At 43.4% G+C, this 19,444-nt stretch overlaps 1 protein-coding gene across 1 annotated transcript in view; it reads left to right on the top strand.

The window, feature by feature from the left end:
• Positions 1-19,444, top strand: part of LOC143278477 (uncharacterized) — an 87,835-nt gene that overhangs the window by 55,379 nt on the left and 13,012 nt on the right. The window lies entirely within an intron of this gene.

Here is a 19,444-nt window from a genome sequence, read left to right as displayed (position 1 = left end):
ACTGTTAGCAGCTTGAACATAGCTGGCGATGTGAGGGTTAATAAAGTCACATCATGAAAGTGTTGGTCTTGAGTTTAAAATGAATGGCTCCTTTCATTAGAGGTCTGTTTTTATTGTCAAGAGTGGTCCATTTCAGGGGAAGCAGTTTTTTGGTGGGTTTTTTTTTTAATTGTTAGCAGTACTGCAGCGTTTTCAGACAAGGGAGTTTTAAGAGACTGGGCATTTTACATGATGAAATGCAGGGATGGAAGCTGAGTAAGAAAGCATGTGGCCTGTAGTCTATAAAATACAGTATTAGTATTTTGAGTGTGTTGTGTATATTCTGTTTCCACATAGTGTGCGGTTATGAGTTTTGCAAACTGAAAGTACAATTTTACATTAGTTAGTCCATGTTTGGTTGTTAAAATGTGTTAAAAAAAATAAAAAAAGAAAAAAAAAAAAAAGAAAGGAAAGAAGGATTTGTATATATGTATGATAAAGTGTTATTTAACAAAGGCAATGTCTACATTGAAGCAGTTGCGTCTTGCAGGAAAAAAAACCCTACAAAGTTCCATGGAGAGAAAGGGAAAAAGAAGTAGGGGGAATGTAAGTTTTAGAGAGAAGATGTAAAATGTGAATGGAACCCTTTGAGAGACATTGTATACAAATTTGATGTTTTTGATACCAGATTATGTGACTATTTTCTCTAAGAAGAAGGTTTTATATGCAGAATGGACAGTGTTGATCACAGTCATAAGCTTTTAAGTCTCTTTCAAGTAGAATGAGGGTGGTACTTCTCGGGAGACAGCTCATACTGTCATAGTCATGTCTAGTGATGTGAGGATTGCTTTGCAGATGTTGGGGCCATTGTCTCCAGCTCTCTGTTCAGGGATTCTCAAAGTTGCTTTATTGTTCTCTTGGAGGGGTTGGTTTCTGTGATCAGTCTTGATCTCTTCTTCATCACTGAGTTGTTGCTTTGTGTCTGTAGGTACATGAGTCCATGGCTTTTCTGTGGGGAAGAGGGGGTTAGGGGGGGGAGGTCAGGGGAGGTTTTCTTCTGGTTTTTAGAATGCTGATGGTACATGCTTTGTGAAAGGGGGTCTATGCCGCCGACTGTTTATGGTCAACTTTACAGTTTGATTTAAAATGAGTTTTGGGTCTGTGTGTGTTGACTTGCTACACACAGTGAGTTAGGTAATGCTGTCATACAAAACAAGATAATGTGTCCATTTATGCTAGTTGCCTTCTTTTGTTAACTCTGAATTGAATTTTGATGTGGATATACAGAATCAGGATGGTCTTTGATGCAGTTCATGTTTTCCACCAGAAGAAAATTTTGGGGAGAGTCTGAAAGCTTGTGGGTACAATCAACATTGTCAGTTCTGTAATGTAAAAGTTTTTCTTGATTCGAACTGCAGAATCTGGAAACAGTTTTTGTACTTTGGTTGTTTGCATGTTGTGTCTGAAATGAAGATGTTTTGCATGCAGGTGATTCATTTGTGAATTATTGAATTCCATAAAATCAGCTGTAGCATGGTTCGAAAGCCAAAAGCTATTGCTTCTTCAGTTGTTTAATGTGAAACTTAATAACCAGAGGGATTTTCGATATTTTTCGTGTTTGAATTTCGATAGCGAAGATCATGTGGACCTTCACTTTGATAAAGTTGTAAACAAGCATCTCTGTGACCAGTTGCTGAAAAACTGTAAACTGACTGTATGTTTGACTCCTTCAAGAATGATAGTGTCTGTAACTGTTAGGTCACATTCAAATTAAAAGAAAAAAGACACGCAACAGTTGGATATTTCAGATGCTTAGTCATCTCTTCATATTGAGATTGTAGAACTGCTCATTATGTGTGTAAATGTGTTTCATGTGAGTTGAGGATTGAACTCTAACTGCCAGTGGTGTGAGCCAAGAGAAGAGAGCAATAGGGAAAGCCCTGGAAGGGCGATAACCAGCGGGACAAAGGGGAGGTTACCTACTTCCGGGAGGTTATCGGCCGTAGTTTCGTCTGCTCCGCATAGGCGGATAGTAGTTTCCACAGGACAGGAATGTCAGACCCCTGCCGGAGTCTGCACTAGTTGGGTCACGGTTAAGTATGTGTAATTAAACGTAATTTTAGATAGAAAATTTCCTTATTTGTCCATTGTTGGCTGTTAATGTAGACAGCATGGCATCAATTGTAGGTGTAACCTGTTGAAAACTCAATTATTGGTTGTTAGTGTTTAATATGGCACAGTGGAGCAAGTTGCTTTGAGTGATTTGTGGTACTGATGGTGCGTTGACCTGCAGTAGTGAGACTGTCAGAAAGTGAGACAGATATATGCCAGAGGTTTTGTTTGATGAAGGTGTGGGAACTGTACAGTCAGGCAAGTACAGTGCATCCAGTAAGAATATGGAAAGGATGTTTCTATTGTTCAAGGAATTAGAAATTCCAGTTCTTTCTGCTCTTGTCCCAGGCAGTAACCAGACTGTGGTGCTAAATATCTCATCTGGCTGAATGTGCCTGAGATTTTCCTGTTGTGGACATTAACATGATTGTGTTTGCAGACTTTATTCACCCCAGCAACAAAGTGTACAATATGTGTCGATTGGAGATTCTCCTGAGCAGGGCTGCGCTCTTCCTGTTTTTAGTGTTTCTTTGCTAGAGCTGCATGGTTGTGTGTGTGTGTGTGAGAGAGAGAGAGAATAGGGTTGGCCAGTTAGTGCCATACATAATCTAATTCATGTGACACTCTCAAAGACTTTTTTTTTCTTTATAAAAATCCTGTCTGTGGTATAAAATGTGTCAGCAAATGCAGGAATAAGACATGTAAATCTTTCCTGCAGCATTTCCTGTGAAAAAATGGTCATTTTTTTCTACAATGGTAAGAATCACAAAGTGTTGGTCCTTGATTAAAGCATGATATTTTAGACATAAGCATTGTGGTTGGTATCAATTATGTACTAATTTGAGAAGTTTTGTTTACATGTTCAGTTGTACACATGTTGTTTCACAGTCAATTTGATTCATAAGAACTGGTTTGTATACACAGTATGTAACTTACAAGTGGCTGAATATTGTGCTTGCATTACCAAAACTGCTATATTTTTTTCCCCTTTAGCAAGCCTGTTCTACTGGAAATTTGGTGGCATTTTGTAGGACAGCATAGTGGTGGTAGAATCCACCTCTGCTGCAGATGTGACAGAACCAGATATGAAGGACAAAAAATCCAGTGTCTTTAAACTAGATTGTGGAAAAGGAAGTTTTCATGGCTTATATTTGCAAATGGCATGGAGACCGGATTCATTTTGTTCAAAGATGATGTCCAGTGTAAACTGGAAAGTTCAAAAGAAGTATCTGTCAGTATTTAGCTTAAGTAGTTTTGGATGTGTTTTTAATTAAAAATTTTTTTCTCTTTTGTATGCTTTCTTCTGCTTCATGTTTATATATTTATATGCAATCATAAAATTGTGAGGTAGGATGAGATAGTGAGAGAGAGAGAGAGAGAGAGAGAGAGTGTGTGTGTGTGTGCAAGTGTTCATATGGATGTGTGCATGAAAGAGAATGCTGCTAAACTTATGTGACTAATCAACACAGTCCTGATCAGGATTTTGTCTTTTTTTATTTTTTATTTCTGCAGTTATTGGTGTGAATGTGTGTGTGTGTGTGTGTGTGTGTGTGTGTGTGTGTGTGTATGCTCATATATGATTTTTTTTATGTATGCAGTTATTGAGTGTGTGTGTGTGTGTGTGTGTGTGTGAGAGAGAGAGCTTGTGCCTTGTTGTGTGTGTGTGTGTTAAATATGCTTGTGTCTGCAAGTGTGTGTAAGATCTGCAACCCCTTGAGCCCCAAGAAAAAGTAGCCCCAAAGCATATAACAAATATGTACAGATGTGTGTGTGTGTGTGTGTGTGTGTGCGTGTGTGTGTTTTCACAGATTGTGAAATAATATTTTTCCATTGAATAGTCTGATGTAACTAATAAGACATGTTTTATGTACACAGATGTCTTATACTCATAGTTGGACTTGTGATAAACTGCATAAAAATGTGATCAAATGTATGGTTGCATTTTTGGATGAATCCATGTACACAGGACCTCATTTGCACAGATGCCATAATCACGCACATAATATAGACACTAGGCAGAAGTACACAAGGTAGTAAGGGGGGTTGGGTGGGGCAGGGTTTTGGAAATGTTTATGTGGTCACAAATCAAATGGGGATTGAGAGGTGGTGTGTGTGGTTCATCCGTCGGGATCGACGAGGACCATCTAGTCATCCTGGGGGTGGGTGGGTTGGGCTCTGTGGGTGCACAGATGACTGGTCAGGCCAATCCGCACCTGGAAGGTTCTGATGCAGTGTGGACAGGGGATGGTGGCAGCTGTCGGGGACTTGCTGGCACTGCTTTTCCTGGCCTGTCTGTGTTGCTCTGCTGCAGCGATTCTGTTGGCCTCACAGGATTTGGTGCCTTTGTGGACAGCTGAACGCCACTTTGGTCTGTCCTTTGCATTCAGCTCCCATGTGTCGTGGCTGATGTTGAAGGCCTTCAGTGAAGCTTTCAGAGTGTCTTTGAAGCGCTTCTTTTGGCCTCCATGGGAGCACTTGCCATGTTGGAGTTCGCCATACAGCAGTTTCTTGGGGAGCTGGTGGTCTGGCATGCGAGCTACATGGCCTGCCCAGCGCAGCTGGGCCTGCATCAAGATGGTGTAGATGCTGGGCAAGTTTGCATGAGTGAGCACCTCTGTGTCAGGGATCTTCTCTTGCCACTTTATGCCGAGAAGTTTTCTGAGGCTGGTGGTGTGGAAGTGGTTCAGCTTTTTGGCGTGGTGTTTGTAGACCGTCCATGATTCACATCCATAGAGCAGTGTGGTGAGAACTATGGCCTTGTATACTTTGAGCTTCGTTTCCAGGGTGATGCCTCTCCTGTTCCAAACGTTCTTATGGAGTCTGCCGAAGGCAGCGCTGGCTTTGGCGAGTCTGGCATTCACCTCGTCGTCGATGACAACTGTGCGAGAGAGTACTGCCCAGGTATGTGAACTTGTCCACCGCGTTCAGTCGTTGCCTGTTAATGAAGATGTTTGGTTCAACGTAAGGCTTTCCTGGAGCTGGCTGGTGCATCACCTCAGTCTTCTTTGTGCTGACTGTGAGGCCAAAGTTGTCACAGGCAGCAGAGAACTTGTCGACACTGTGCATGTCAGCTTTGGAGGCAGCATTGACAGCGCAGTCATCAGCAAACAGGAAGTCGTTGACAGTGTCTGCCCTCACCTTGGTTTTTGCTTGAAGCCTCCTGAGGTTAAAGAGTGAGCCATCTGTGCGGTACCTGATGCCAATGCCTACGTCAGCGTCTCTGAAGGCATCTGTCAGCGTGGCTGAAAACATGAGACTGAACAGGGTGGGGGCAAGAACACATCCTTGCTTGACTCCGTTGGAGACAGGGAATGGTTCTGAAGTCTCTCCGTTGTCTTGGACTCAGGCCAGCATCCCATCGTGTAGTTGCTGTATGATGGTGATGAACTTTCTGGGACACCCATATTTCGCCATGATTCTCCAAAGGCCATCTCTGCTAACAGTATCGAAGGCTTTGGTCAGATCGACATAGGTGCAGTAAAGGTTGGCGTTCTGTTCCTGACACTTCTCCTGGAGCTGCCTGGCAGCAAACACCATGTCAATAGTCCTGCGTTCTTTCCGGAAGCCACACTGGCTCTCTGGTAGGAGACCTTGCTCAAGGTGCGCTATGAGACGGTTGAGTAGCACTCTGGCCAGAGTCTTGCCTGCGACGGACAGCAGGGATATTCCACGATGGTTGTCACAGGCCTGACGATTTCCTTTGCGCTTGTACAGGTGTATGATGGAAGCGTCTTTGAAGTCCTGTGGAACTGCCTCATGCTGCCAGATGAGCTGGAACAGCTGATGAAGCTTCTCAGTCAGCGCCATACCACCTTCTTTGTAGACCTCAGCTGGAATAGAGTCTATACCAGGGGCTTTGCCATTGGATAGCAGACGGATAGCTTTCTGGGTCTCCTCCAAAGTTGGAATGGCATCCAACGACTCACTGACTGGCACCTGGGGGAGTCGGTCGATGGCTTCATCATTGATGGTGGAGGGGCGGTTCAGTACGCTGTCAAAGTGTTCAGCCCATCTCTCAAGGATCCCGTCCTTGTCAGTGATCAGGGTAGAACCATCAGCACTGAGGAGTGGAGCAGATCCGGAGGTGGTGGGACCGTAGACTTCTTTCAGGCCGTTATAGAAGTTCATGTCGTTCCTGCCTGCAAAGCCCTGGATCTCATCAGCTTTGTTGCTCAACCAAGAATCCTGCATCTGCCGCAGCTTCAGCTGGATGGTGCTGCGTGCGCTCTTCAGTATGTCTTTCTTTGACTGTGACGTGGGATTTTCAATGTGGGCTCTGTAGGCTTGGCGTTTGTCTTCTAGCAGCTGCTTGATCTCAGTGCAGTTCTCATCAAACCAGTCTTTGTGCTTCCTGACAGAAGGCCCCAGGAACTCCATGGCAGAGTTGTACACCGTCTCATGCAGTGCGCCCCATGCTGCCTCCATATTCTGGTTGTCCAGCATGGTGGACTCAAGGCGTTCCTCCAGGGTGTCAGCAAAGCTCTGCTTGATGTTGCCTAGCTCCAGCTTGTTGACATTCAGGTGTTTGAGTGCTTTCATGCCTTGAGGCCGTCTCTTGGGCTGGATGCGGAGGTTGAGCTTGGAGACAATAAGGCGGTGGTCTGTCCAGCACTCGGCGCCGCACATGGCCCTCGTGACTCGTACGTCCTGCCTGTCCCTCTTCCTGACGATGACAAAGTCGATGAGATGCCAAGGCCCAGAGCGAGGATGCATCCATGACGTCCTTGGGAGGCAGAAGATGGTATTTGTGATAGAAGGTCGTGCTCGGCACATGTCTGGAGAAGTAGTTGGCCATTGCTGTTACAGTTACCAACCCCATGCTTCCCAATCATGCCTTCCCAGGAGGTGCTGTCACAACCAACTCTCGCGTTAAAGTCACCAAGAATGATGAGCTTGTCTGCGTTGAGAACAGTGGTGATGACAGCGTTCAAGTCCTCGTAGAACTTGTCCTTGATCTCATCCGGGTTGGTCATGGTGGGTGCGTAGGCGCTGACAATGGTGGTAAACTTCTTCCCGTTGCATGTAGGGAGTTTCATCGTCATCAGGCGATCGTTCACTCCTTTCGGGGGGCCAGCCAGCTTGCCAACGAGGGTGGTCTTCACTGCAAAGTCAACTCCAGCCTCACGTCTCTCTTCAGGTCCGCGACCACTCCAAAAGAAGGTGTAGCCTGCGCCTCGCTCACAGAGTTCGCGTTCTTCTGCCAGTCTGGTCTCACTTAAGGCAGCGATGTCGATGTTGTACCTGGCTAGTTCACTCGTGATGAGTGCTGTGCGTCTCTGTGGTCTGGCTGAGTCGCCTCTGTCCAGAAGCGTACGCATGTTCCATGTGGCAATGGTCAATGTGGTGCTCCTTGTTTTCTTCTTTCTTTCCTTTGTGTGTCGACCGCTTGAGTAGGGTCCCCGTCAGCTGTGGTATGCTGACTAGGGTGGTGTGGAGCAGGCAATGTTTAGGGCACCTTTTCTAGCCCCTTCCTCATGCCATGGAGGTGAGCAGTGCTGTCCTGAAGAGGGCTGCTCAGTCGCTCAGGGAGCTGCCGATCTCCACTGCTGCTCCAGTCGGTGAAAAACGACCTTATGGCCTGAGCTGCCTGTGTGCAGGTCCGCGGCTACGACTGCCAGTGTACCCACACCTGTCGCTTCGTTGCTCGCCTGTCGCCACAGGGCTTGGGGAAAATGATGGCATGGGATGAAGTATGACAGATGACTTGCGCGATGACTTTGTTTATAGTGAGGAGGAGTTGTGCACTGTCGACCTCACTCTCTTGTCCGAGACCGTCTGTATCCAGTGGCAAGACGAGGTCAAGACGACTGGAGATGGAGACAGATGCAGTGGATGATCAGGATGTCCTATGTGCCTCATCCTGCCCTCAGCACTCCACAGTGCTCTGCTGCAACCTCCTTCCTCTCCGTTGAACCATGAAGGTTTCTTCCGCAGAGTCCGCCGGATCCAGTCTTCACATGCTTGGGTAGACAAGCCCTAACTCACCGAGGGTTTGAGACTCGTCAGCTACCCTCACCTAGTTTAGCCAACCTGTCAAAGCCGTTGCCTGGGGGTTGGACGCTGCCGCATGCTAGTGGCTTCTAGGACCCATAGGTGAGAGCTGGGTGCCAGTGGGGACCAACAGAGGACGAACCACTCCCGGAAGAGCGTGACAAGCCCCCCCTCTAGAGGTACTACCCCTTCCGTGCACCCCCTAACCCCCAAGAGGTGGTGGAACTTAAAGGGAAGACCGATTTATACGATGAATATTCTCTCAAAAATGATCTCCACATGATGTAAATAGCAAATCTTGAAAAAAAAAGCCAGGTCATGGTTTCTCGTGATGGTTAATGATAATCATAACAGTCAGAGCAATGCAGGCACAGTATGTTTGTGACATTGTCAGTGTTTGGTGTTAACAGTATTATCATGTGAACCTTGGGACACTTACAGATAATTAAATCTTCTCTTCATCAGCAGAGCTGTGCTTTGGAAGACACTGCTTTACTGTAATGTTATCTTTTTTTTTTAAGTGTCTGGTATGGTCATACAATCCATTGTTGAAATCATAGTTCCTGTTGCAGCTTTGTGCACATAAAGCAGGAAGGCTTTGGGGAGGAGGAGGTGGGTGCCCTGTGCTTCTGGAGCTCCCTTTTGTTTGCTTGCTAGTCATCTGCCTGTGTGTACCCCCTCTGAACCCCCTCTGTAAACCCTGCCTCCAGCAGGCACAGTCCTCAGCCACTGCCTCCTCTTCATCATGTCCAGTGTTGCATGTCCTTGTGTCCTGTTTTCAGACCACCTTCACTCCGAGATTGATATGTTCAACATGCAGTGGCCAGTTGGTTGTAGATTTTTTTCCCCTTTTATTCTTACGGTGAACAGTCACTCTCCATGTGGCACATGGGTCCAAGCCAGGGAAGATGATGCTGTATAGTCCATATGATAAGAACTCTGGTGTGATCATTCTGGAATCCTCTCTGTCATATTCACTCAAAGCTTCCTCACTAGTTGCCCAGTTGCACTAATTATCCACAGAGGAGAAGTTCAGTTTGGTGGCATAAAAAGTGCACATGTGCTTTCCTGAAGGTATAAATGTTGAAACAAACAGCAGTGATTACAAAATAATTAATTAAAAAAAATAGAAAAAGAGAATTACAAGAAAAGGCATAGGAACAGTTCAAAGAATAAAGGAAAATATACAAAAGAAAAAATTGCTTGTTTGTGTGTGAGAGATAAAGAAAATACATGCGTATGTGTCGTGAATAAGAAGCCTGCAGACATGTATTCAGGCAGTCTGAAATGTATGGCTTAAGTGACAGTATGGCAAGTTTCTTATGGGAATGGGACATCCTGTGTGGCTGTCTGATGGAGTGCAGTGTTGTGCGTGTTATGGTGTGTTTGTGTCACTCTTCCAATTGTTGTGCGTCTTTCAGGACAAACCAGATTGCTATTGCACATGCTTGTGATGCCCTTTTCAAGTATCTTGTTTCCCCCCTACCCCCAGTCTTATCCCCACTGATGCAAAACAGATTAATTGTGCTTTAATTAAAACTAACCTGACTTTGATTGGCAAATACAGATTAGAAACATGCTGCACTGGAGCTGGGGTTGCTGTATTGGTGTATGCATTGTTCTGACTGTCACAATATCTGTCTCTTTTTCTTTCACAACTTTTTCTGTCTCTTTTCTTCCTTTTTGTGTCCTGTCTCCTTTTTGTTTCCTTTTCTTTCTTTCTGAAAATGTGTGGCAGGGTTTAGACATGACAAAGTCTGCCTTAATGTTGAAACACCTGTGTAAGAACCCATATAATGATATATTAGTCGAAGAGGGAAAGTTACCAGAATCTCTGATGAAGTATTTCACCTTGCTTACACTCAGAAAATATATGTTTTATTTGTTTTTCAGTCTGTTGTGTTTTTTCAGTCTGCTTTGCTGTAAGCCTTACACTTGTTTGATTTCATGTGAAGATGCTTCCAGATTGTTGCTTTTTCAACCAAATGTGTTGGCCATTTCATGTCATAGAAATGTAAATCATTTCCTTCAAATACAGCTTGGTCTTTGGACATCATCCTTCAGAGAAGTTTAAGAAACAACACATATTTGAAATTGGAGATGGAAGAAAATAAAAAAACTCAAATGGTAGACGGCTTTCATTATAGGCAGGATAATCCTCAGATTGCCTCTCCCTCTCCTTGGCACATCCTTTCCCCTTTTACCATGATTTTCATGTGAACAAGGGAACTGAAATCTGTTTTTGAAAAAGGAGAATTGAAAATTGTTTTTGAAAAAGAAGAAGCAAACATAAAAAAAGAAAAGAAAAAGGAAATCAGCATTCAGGTATTAGGAAATGAAAAGCTGAAGGAACATGAATGAAGAATTTGCTCCAGAGTAAATTTCTGATGTCTTACTTCTCCCATCCCCCCCATCCCCCACACCTCCTCCCCCCCAAGGTCCTGGGGCACTGCGTAGTGGAGTACCTCACATACGCTTGTTGCCCTGCCTTGGGCATTGGCCACCAACAAAATCTCTCCAGCCATCCTAGTCCTCTTTCAGGTGCACCAGCTGTCCCCAGATGCGACCTGTTCTTTTTATGTCTGCCTCCAGGTCACAGCTCCAAATTCCTCATAATACCAATCCATCTCTGGCAGTGAGGGGAACATAACAGCTGAAAACAAGAGACTTTAGTACCTAAATACCCTGCTTGACAAAGATGTTGGCAAGACTTTGCAGCAGTCGTTTTCAAGTCATCCCCCCCTCCCCCTTGTAGAAAGGACCCTGGAGAGAGGCATACTATCTGACAATAGTCAGGTGCAGCAAAGAACCTTTTGGGCCCCACTCATATCTTCACATCAACAAACTGACACACTTGCCAGCTGATCTTTTGCCAGCCTAGCCAAGATGAAAAGAGAAAAAGGGAGATAATTTTTGTTGCCACATATCTTGATTGAGAAAGAGCAAGGTAAAACAAGTTATGATCACAAACTCTGTTACATAAGGTGTATAATCTTGTACACATACATATCCATACATGTTTATACACACACACACACACACACACACACACACACACATACCTGCCCAGTTTTACCTGATTTTACCGGACTTTTACTCACTGGTTGCTATTTAACCAGTTTGTAAAGCTTTTACTTCCGTACCCTTGCCTGAAGAAGCTGTTTTTACAGCGAAAATTTGCAACTTTTTTAGAATACAAGTTTTAAGGACATGAAGAGCCTACTGTTGTTGATATTTTTTATATTTTACCGGTCTTGGTATTTACCTCAGTGCTTTCTGCAAGGAGCGGAGCCCAGGACATGAAGATAGTGTGAACTAACTATCTGTCTGTCTGTCTGTCTATATGTACATACATACATAAATGTTCATTGAATACACACACACATGCACACACATGCACATAAACACATACATCACTTTAATAAAGATACATATGGCAGACTTAATGAACAGCAAGTGTCTGAAATGTATGTTCATAAAATGCATTTCAAAAGGAAAGTGACTAAATCAGTTGGTGTGCCCATTCTGTAAATTTCAAATAGAAATTAAATTGAAATTCATTTTGTCCTACAATGTCAAAAGTACCAAGATTTAAGAGAGCAGTATGTCCCTGCCAAGTACTATATTTATGCGTCACAGTTTAAGCTGACAATGTTACTTGCCTCAGAATGTAAAAAACAGCAAGGCTTATGACCAATGTTTTTACATTCTGATGCAAGTAACATTGTCAGCTTAAACTGTGACGCATAAATATAGTACTTGGCAGGGACATACTGCTCTCTTAAATCTTGGTACTTTTGACATTGTAGGACAAAATGAATTTCAATTTAATTTCTATTTGAAATTTACAGAATGGGCACACCAACTGATTTAGTCACTTTCCTTTTGAAATGCATTTTATGAACATACATTTCAGACACTTGTTCACATTCTAATCAAACTGACTCTGGCTTGCAAATGAGTTACGAATTGTAAGTATGGAGATAAGGTCAGATCACTTATTAATGTTCTGTAAAATTAAAAACTCTCACCATGCAGCATATCAGAATTCCATTGTGTTTTATATTATCAATTAGCTTATTTCTCAAGGCTTTTAAAAATTCATTTTCGTATCTGATCCCATGGTTTTCCCAGACATCCCAAAATCAAATTTATATTAGAAAAATAAGACTGAAGATGCCCTTTTATAGTAACATAACAATATTTTATACGTTTTGTGTGGTAGGCGATGGGGTGGCATTTTCAAAAATTTCAACCAGTACTTCACACTCTTTCGTTACAGGTATACACACAGTAGGAACCGATCAAGTTCTCCATATGCCATTATGCTAGGTGTTCTCAAACTAACATTTAAGAATCTTTTCAAAGCAAAAATCTTACCTACAGTGCCAACATTTACAAAATTCCCCATACCGCAGCTGTATAACTACGCATTGGTTTAATCTTACCATCAAAGAGCTTGATGGGATATAGCAGGTGATTTTTCAGTTTTCTACTATCGACCACTGTAATTTAGATATACTTATGACTCCTTACTTCGAATGACTTGCCATGTCATTCAAACTTCGTGAAGGAAAGTCTGGTGGACATAATAATTTCTAAGTACTTGCACATGTTAACGATTGTCAGCTTGTTCTGGTGATAAAACTTTATTTTTTTGTTCGGAGATGTAGCCAAAATTTCTATCTATAACAAAATTCGATTTCTATAAGTTAACTATTAAACTAAGTCTCTTTTCTGTGTCGAATAGAACATTCAACTCTGCAGGCCTGTCACAGAGTCCGAAATCAAAATAACATCATCAGGAAACATAAGAATTAGGATTTCAAATAATAATATTTATTCATTTTATGTGACAGGCGCAATAGCCGAGTGGTTAAAGCGTTGGACTTATCTGAGGGTCCCGGGTTTGAATCTTGGTAACGGCGCCTGGTAGGTAAAGTCTGGAGATTTTTCCGATCTCACATGTCAACATATGTGCAGACCCACTTGTGCCTGAACCCCCTTCATGTGCAGATCAAATACGCACGTAAAAGATCCTGTAATCCATGTCAGCGTTCGATGGGTTATGGAAGCAGGAGCACGCACACCCGTAAACGGTGTATGGCTGCCTACATGGAGGGGTGAAAACGGTCATACACTGAAGGGCCCACTTGTGTGCATGCGAGTGGGCATGGGAGTTGCGGCCCACGAGCGAAGAAGGAGAAGAAGATTCATTTTATATAATGATATTCATATTATTCAGGAATATGCTGAATACCATGTTTACTATTCTGAATTCCTTCTTCTGCCAGTTCATTTATAAGGAGAGAAAACAGAACTGGATTACATACCATTCCTTGTTATAACCTTAAATGACACATTAATGAATCACTAAGTTCACGTACAACTCTGACTCTTGTTTTCACAATGTTATATGAATTATATGTATGCTTGGCGTGGTACATTTTCCCATTAATTCCTCTTTTTTTCCGAATTTTCTTCGAGTTTATACGTGATAGAATCAAATGCTTGACTAAAATTGATGAAAGCAACGACGGGCGCAATAGCCGAGTAGTTAAAGCGTTGGACTTTCAATCTGAGGGTCCGGGGTTCGAATCTCGGTAAAGGCGTCTGGTGGGTGAAGGATGGAGATTTTTCCGATCTCCCAGGTCAACAAATGTGCAGACCTGCTTGTGCCTGAACCCTCTTCGTGTGTATACGCACGCAGAAGATCAAATAAGCACGTTAAAGATCCTGTAATCCATGTCAACGTTCGGTGGGTTTATGGAAACAAGATAACGCCCAGCATGCACCCCCCGAAAACGGAGTATGGCTGCCTACATGGCGGGGTAAAAACAGTCATACACGTAAAAGCCCATTCGTGTACATACGAGTTAACGTGGGAGTTGCAGGCCACGAACGAAGAATAAGATGAAAGCAACATACAATTTTTGTATGTGTGTGCAGTAACAATTGTTTTTGAACCATTGCAAATGATGTAAAAACATGGTTTCTTTCAAAAACCTGCTTCCCAGTCGGTGGTTACAGACATTGTTGCTTTCAATTCATTAATGATATGTGGCTGGTACTCTTTTCAACAAGGATATACCCTAGAAAAATTTCTGGTAAAGGTCTTTCACCATTTTTAAGATATGGGTTGGATGATAGCTTCCGATCACTGTGAGGGATAACTTCCGGGAGAGAACCGAATATATATATATATATATATATATATTATTAATCCTCAGTAGTAGGCCTCCTTCGGTCATGGCTGACCATGGATAGAGTATATGCGACCTAATGTCTAACTGGGCTGTCTGCTTGGACCAAGCAGCGTCGCCTGTGACTGTAGAGAGAGAGACAGTCTCTGTCGCAGCGATCACATGTGTAAGCTGATGCTGGTCTGTTGGATGCCGTCCCTTTTCCGCGAGCTCGCTTTTCTGCTGCAGCAACTGAAAGTTTGTCCTCACCAAACCGTAGCTGATTCTTGAGAGTGCTTCTCCATCTGTTGCGGCCATCTGCAAACTAAACTATTCTTAATTAAGGTCAAATTACACATCTGCAAACTGTTGTCCATGACGAAGAGCATAGAAAAGATACATACTCAACTTTCTTATTTTTTTCAATGGATCCATGTTTCCATATTTCAGTGTAATCTTGAATAATACCTGGTAAGTACTTGTTTCTTATGCTGGTATATGAGGGACACACATAAATAAAGTGGTGTTCGGATACACCAACTTTACAGACTGTACATAAATAACTGGAATTTAAATTGGATCCTTTTATTGGTAACACACCAATTCGTAGTTTCACAAGACAGTCTCGAAAACTTATATCCACGAATTCAAAATACTTTTCACATTCAAAAGGGAAGAAGTAGAAGAAGAAGAAGAAGAAAAAGAAGACAGAGAGAGACGAGAGAGAGAGAGAGAGAAATATTTTTCAGGAGGGTAGTGCAATAAGGACATTGTTATTTTTTTAAAAATCTGGTAGGTCAAAAAAGTTCATTAGAAATTCATACAAAGATTAACATGTATAGGGCTTTATTTTATTATTCCATGATAATGTAACAAGAGCGGAGGCCGAAAAAAATCAGGGTTTCTTAGCACACCAGATCATACAAAAAGACCCCGAACTGACATTCATGTGGATGTCATCCCACTGCGGAATACAAGGATATAAAATAGCACAGCAATCAAATCTGTCACAGTGAACGGCAAGCACGACCACCTCAGATTATCAAAGCAGAAATTGTAACTTCGTACCGCCGCATACACACATAGAAACGAAAGCATGAAAACCCGGGTGATTCTTCCTTCCGATCAAAGTGAAGAGAGACAATCACATATCACGGACAAACATCAAAGTCTTGAGGGTGATCATGACTGGATGTCACAGGAGCGCTTTCCTTGATATGATCAAATGTGCGAGTGGTAGTAATTCCACATTATATTTGTCCATGCATTCAGTGAGTGTTCGGCCTTCGCCAGCACACTTCCCCTTCCCACGAGCCCAGGATTTCTCCGACCCCACCTCGGGACTGGCACCCATGAGGACCCTGACTGACTCTCTCCTGTCCTCTGGTTCAGTCTAACCACAGCGCCCCACGAGGACGGGAAATAGGGTATGTGCAAGTGTATGTGCATGTGTTCGAAGTATGTATGTCCGTATGCATGCGCATGGTGTGTGTGTGTGTGTGTGTGTGTGTGTATGGAGTCTGTCATCAGAACCAGGACACAACCCACAGATGGACGACTGACGAAGACACAACCCGGACGAAATTCACACCCGGACGGACACCACACCAAGAACAGCAGCCAAAACTTCCTTCCCGAGCAGACACCAGAGTTTCCTCTTAGAACGCCAGAGTAACAGCAGGGACTTCTTGGATTGCTGCCAGGACACCCCCCTCCGCCCCCTGGCCCTTCAACTCCCCCCTCCCCACCCCCGGGGCCCCCGACTCCTTTCGCAGACAGCCAGGCCTCCCCACGGACCACCAGACGGATCCCCCGTCCAGACACCCAGGACTCACCCTTCGATCAGCGCAGCCTTCATGGCACCAGTATCCCTGCCTTAAACAGCTTGACCTTGACACGACGCAAGCGTCAACTCCGAAATAATATGATTTTACTCACAGCAGACACAAACAGGCAGAAAGTGAGATAAGAGATTCGACAGATTTGTACCTTTCACGCCAGAAATAACTGTCACACTTTATAACATGATCACACAATATTTCTCCGCCCCGGTATATAGTCACGACTCACACATCTGCCATTTTAAGAAACAATTGAAAAGAAATCACGTGAAAATGAACTACGAGTAAGAGTAAATAACTGCAATTATATTTTCTTCGCAGTGCAATACTGTTTATTTCCCTTTAGCCACGGGCAGTATTTCCTTCCCGGCCTCTGTCGGACTTCCTGTTTGTGTGTGTGTGTGTGTGTGTGTGTGTGTGTGCGTGCGTGCGTGCGTGTGTGTGTGTGTGTGTGTGTGTGTGTGGCTGCTTATGTTTGTGTATTTGTAAGCTAAGTATCAGTTTGTGTCCACGCTGTTCCCGGGTTCTCGCGCCTGGTATTGAGTACAGTGTGTATCTATCTGTTTTCTTCTGACAAAGAGGTACAAACAATAGCGAAGAAGGCGCTGTGACGTTCGTGTAGCAATAAAAAAGAAAATGAAACTAAAGGCAGCGTTCAGTGCATACTGCTGAAAAAGACTTCAGACACAAACTACCATGATAGTACATCCGCTAAATCACATGCCCAGTCAGGCAGAATAATGAAAAGCAACTGATCTGCTGATACCAGTTTCATTCATTTATCTGGTGATTATAGACATTGATTTTTATATTTGAGTGTTGTCGTTTAGGAAAGGAGGTTGGGGGTGTGGGGGGGGGGGGGGGGGGGGGGGGGACCAGGCAGATGGATAGTGGAATCTGAAATAATGGATATTCAAGTACAACTACAGAAAATTAATTTATAGAGTTCGTAAAGAGAAGTCGCTAAACTAACAAGCGAAAAAACTGGTAACGAATGCAAACAGCAAAAACTGAAAAAAAAACACCCCCAAAACCCACCAACATTCGCAGTCACGTAACACTTTCGTGCAGGTAAGGCTTCATAAAATCACTGTCAAAAATTATATGCTTTTCTGTCACATTACTGAAGCATATGCATTTGACTTTCGGGTAATATGTAGTCCGCAATGAATTAGATAATAGTCTGTAAATTAAACTTAGAACTGGTCTGCGAATCGGACCAAAGTCGGAGAAACTCCACTGACGAGGTTTTAGAATTGGATGAAAGCACTCGCAAAAGTCTCTTTCTAGAATATAATTTATTTCCTTGTATGACAGCGGCCGGACAATATACTTTGTGCTACCTGTAAAATTCTTTGCTCCCCTTTTTTCTGTTCCGTGTGCTTGGTCATTATATAGAAGTCCAGTATCGTATGACGGTATCCGAAAAAAAAAAAAAAAAAAAAATTAACATTTGCACTTTCATAAGTAGGGAGTGTCAAAAATACTTAATTTCAAACAATGAATCTTCTCTCTGATTATTCTCAAAAAGGAGCAAACTTTCAAAGCTTATTGAGAATCAACACAAAAAGGATATTACTTATCATTATTGGTATTTGAACAAGATGGTTTGAGGCCATTAGGATGCATGGCACAACTCTGCAAAGGTCTACATGACTTTCATGTGCCATCTTTATCAGAACCTGGTCTACACAACAACCACCTGCCACTGTCATCTGAGGAAACACCGCTTGTTCTACATGACGACCACCTGACATCGTCATCAGAGGAGACATCCTCTTTTCAACATGACCGCGTGGCATCATCTGAGCAGACATCACATAATCTACGAGACGACCACCTGACAGTGTGATCTGGGAAGACGACGCCTGGTCTACATGACGACCACATGTCGTCATCATTGGAGACAACACTTGATCATCTTGATAACTACCTGACATCATCATCAAATCAGTCATCACCTGGTCTATAAGACGATTACCAGATCACCTTGTGTTCGATAACATAATGTCCTTCTTTCATATCACATTACCTAAATGATATTTGTTCTATGATTCATTTTTGCTGATATATAACTAAGAAGTTGCAACATACGTGTGAGAATCTATCAGTCTTGCGATGGAACTCCCGCTCTTTTCTTAGACTACGAATATTGATATTCTGCGTGCATACCTTTCTAATAACTTTCATCATATTCGCCTTCTTCAGTCCTTAAATGTTACTAAATACAAACAACCGAAGCTTAAAGGTTATCATCATCATCCGGTTTATCATGTAAGCGAGGATTCATTCTGACAAAATCAGTATAGCTATTCATGTTCAGCGTGGTTTGAATTACGCACATGTCCATTCGTCTCAAATTTTGAATTTTTCTGAAAAGATGTCAGCAACATTTGTAAAACTGTATGTCTCAGATAATGAAATTACACAATTTGCGTCAGTTTACTACCCCAAGTGGGCAAAGTACGAATTGGTTGCGAACGTTAAATTGCTATAAAAAACAACAACAAAAAAACACCACCCCCCCACCCTCCAAAAAAGAAACAAAAAAGATTGTCGGAGGGGATTTTAATTCCCATGTGCCCCTCTGGCACAATGACTGTCATATAGTATCTCGTCCTGATTTTGTCGAAAATATTGTTGGTTTATTATTGTATCTACCTCATCATCATGGCCTGGCTTCGCTGACGAAGATCTAGGAAGGGCGTTGTCCACGTCTGATGCAGGCACGCTCATGGCTGACAAGGCCAATGCGGGAAAAGCAGAGTCGGGCCGCAGCGGCTGCAAGGGAAAGTCTGGTCTGGGTTCGCGGTTGCAGCGTCGTGGTTCTTCCTCCTTCTGCGTTTGTCCTCAGGCTGGCCCTGCGGTTGTTTTCGAAGGAGGAGACAGCTTGGTGGATGGTGCGTCGCCAGGTCTCTCGATCAGCGGCTACTGCGGACCACTGGCGATGGTCAATGTGACAGGCACCGAGAGCTTTCTTCATGGAGTCTTTGTATCTCTTCTTGGGTGCTCCTCTGTCACGGTGGCCAGTGGACAGTTCGCCATACAGCGCGATCTTGGGCAGGCGGTGGTCCTCCATCCTGGACACGTGCCCTGCCCAACGTAGCTGGGTCTTTAGGCAGCACTGCCTCGATGCTGATAGTCTTTGCCTGCTCCAGGACCTCGACATTTGTGATGTAGTCACTCCAGTGGATGCTGAGGATGGTGCGAAGGCAGCGCTGGTGAAAGCGATCAAGCAGTCGTATGTGGTGCCGGTAGGTGACCCAGGTTTCGGAGCCATACAACAGGGTGGGCAGTACAACAGCTCTGTACACGCTGATCTTTGTGTCTTTCTTCAGG

This window comes from Babylonia areolata, chromosome 2 (assembly GCF_041734735.1).
Source record: "Babylonia areolata isolate BAREFJ2019XMU chromosome 2, ASM4173473v1, whole genome shotgun sequence".
In the NCBI taxonomy this organism is placed as follows: domain Eukaryota; kingdom Metazoa; phylum Mollusca; class Gastropoda; order Neogastropoda; family Buccinidae; genus Babylonia; species Babylonia areolata.
This window is presented reverse-complemented; position numbering and strand designations above follow the sequence as displayed.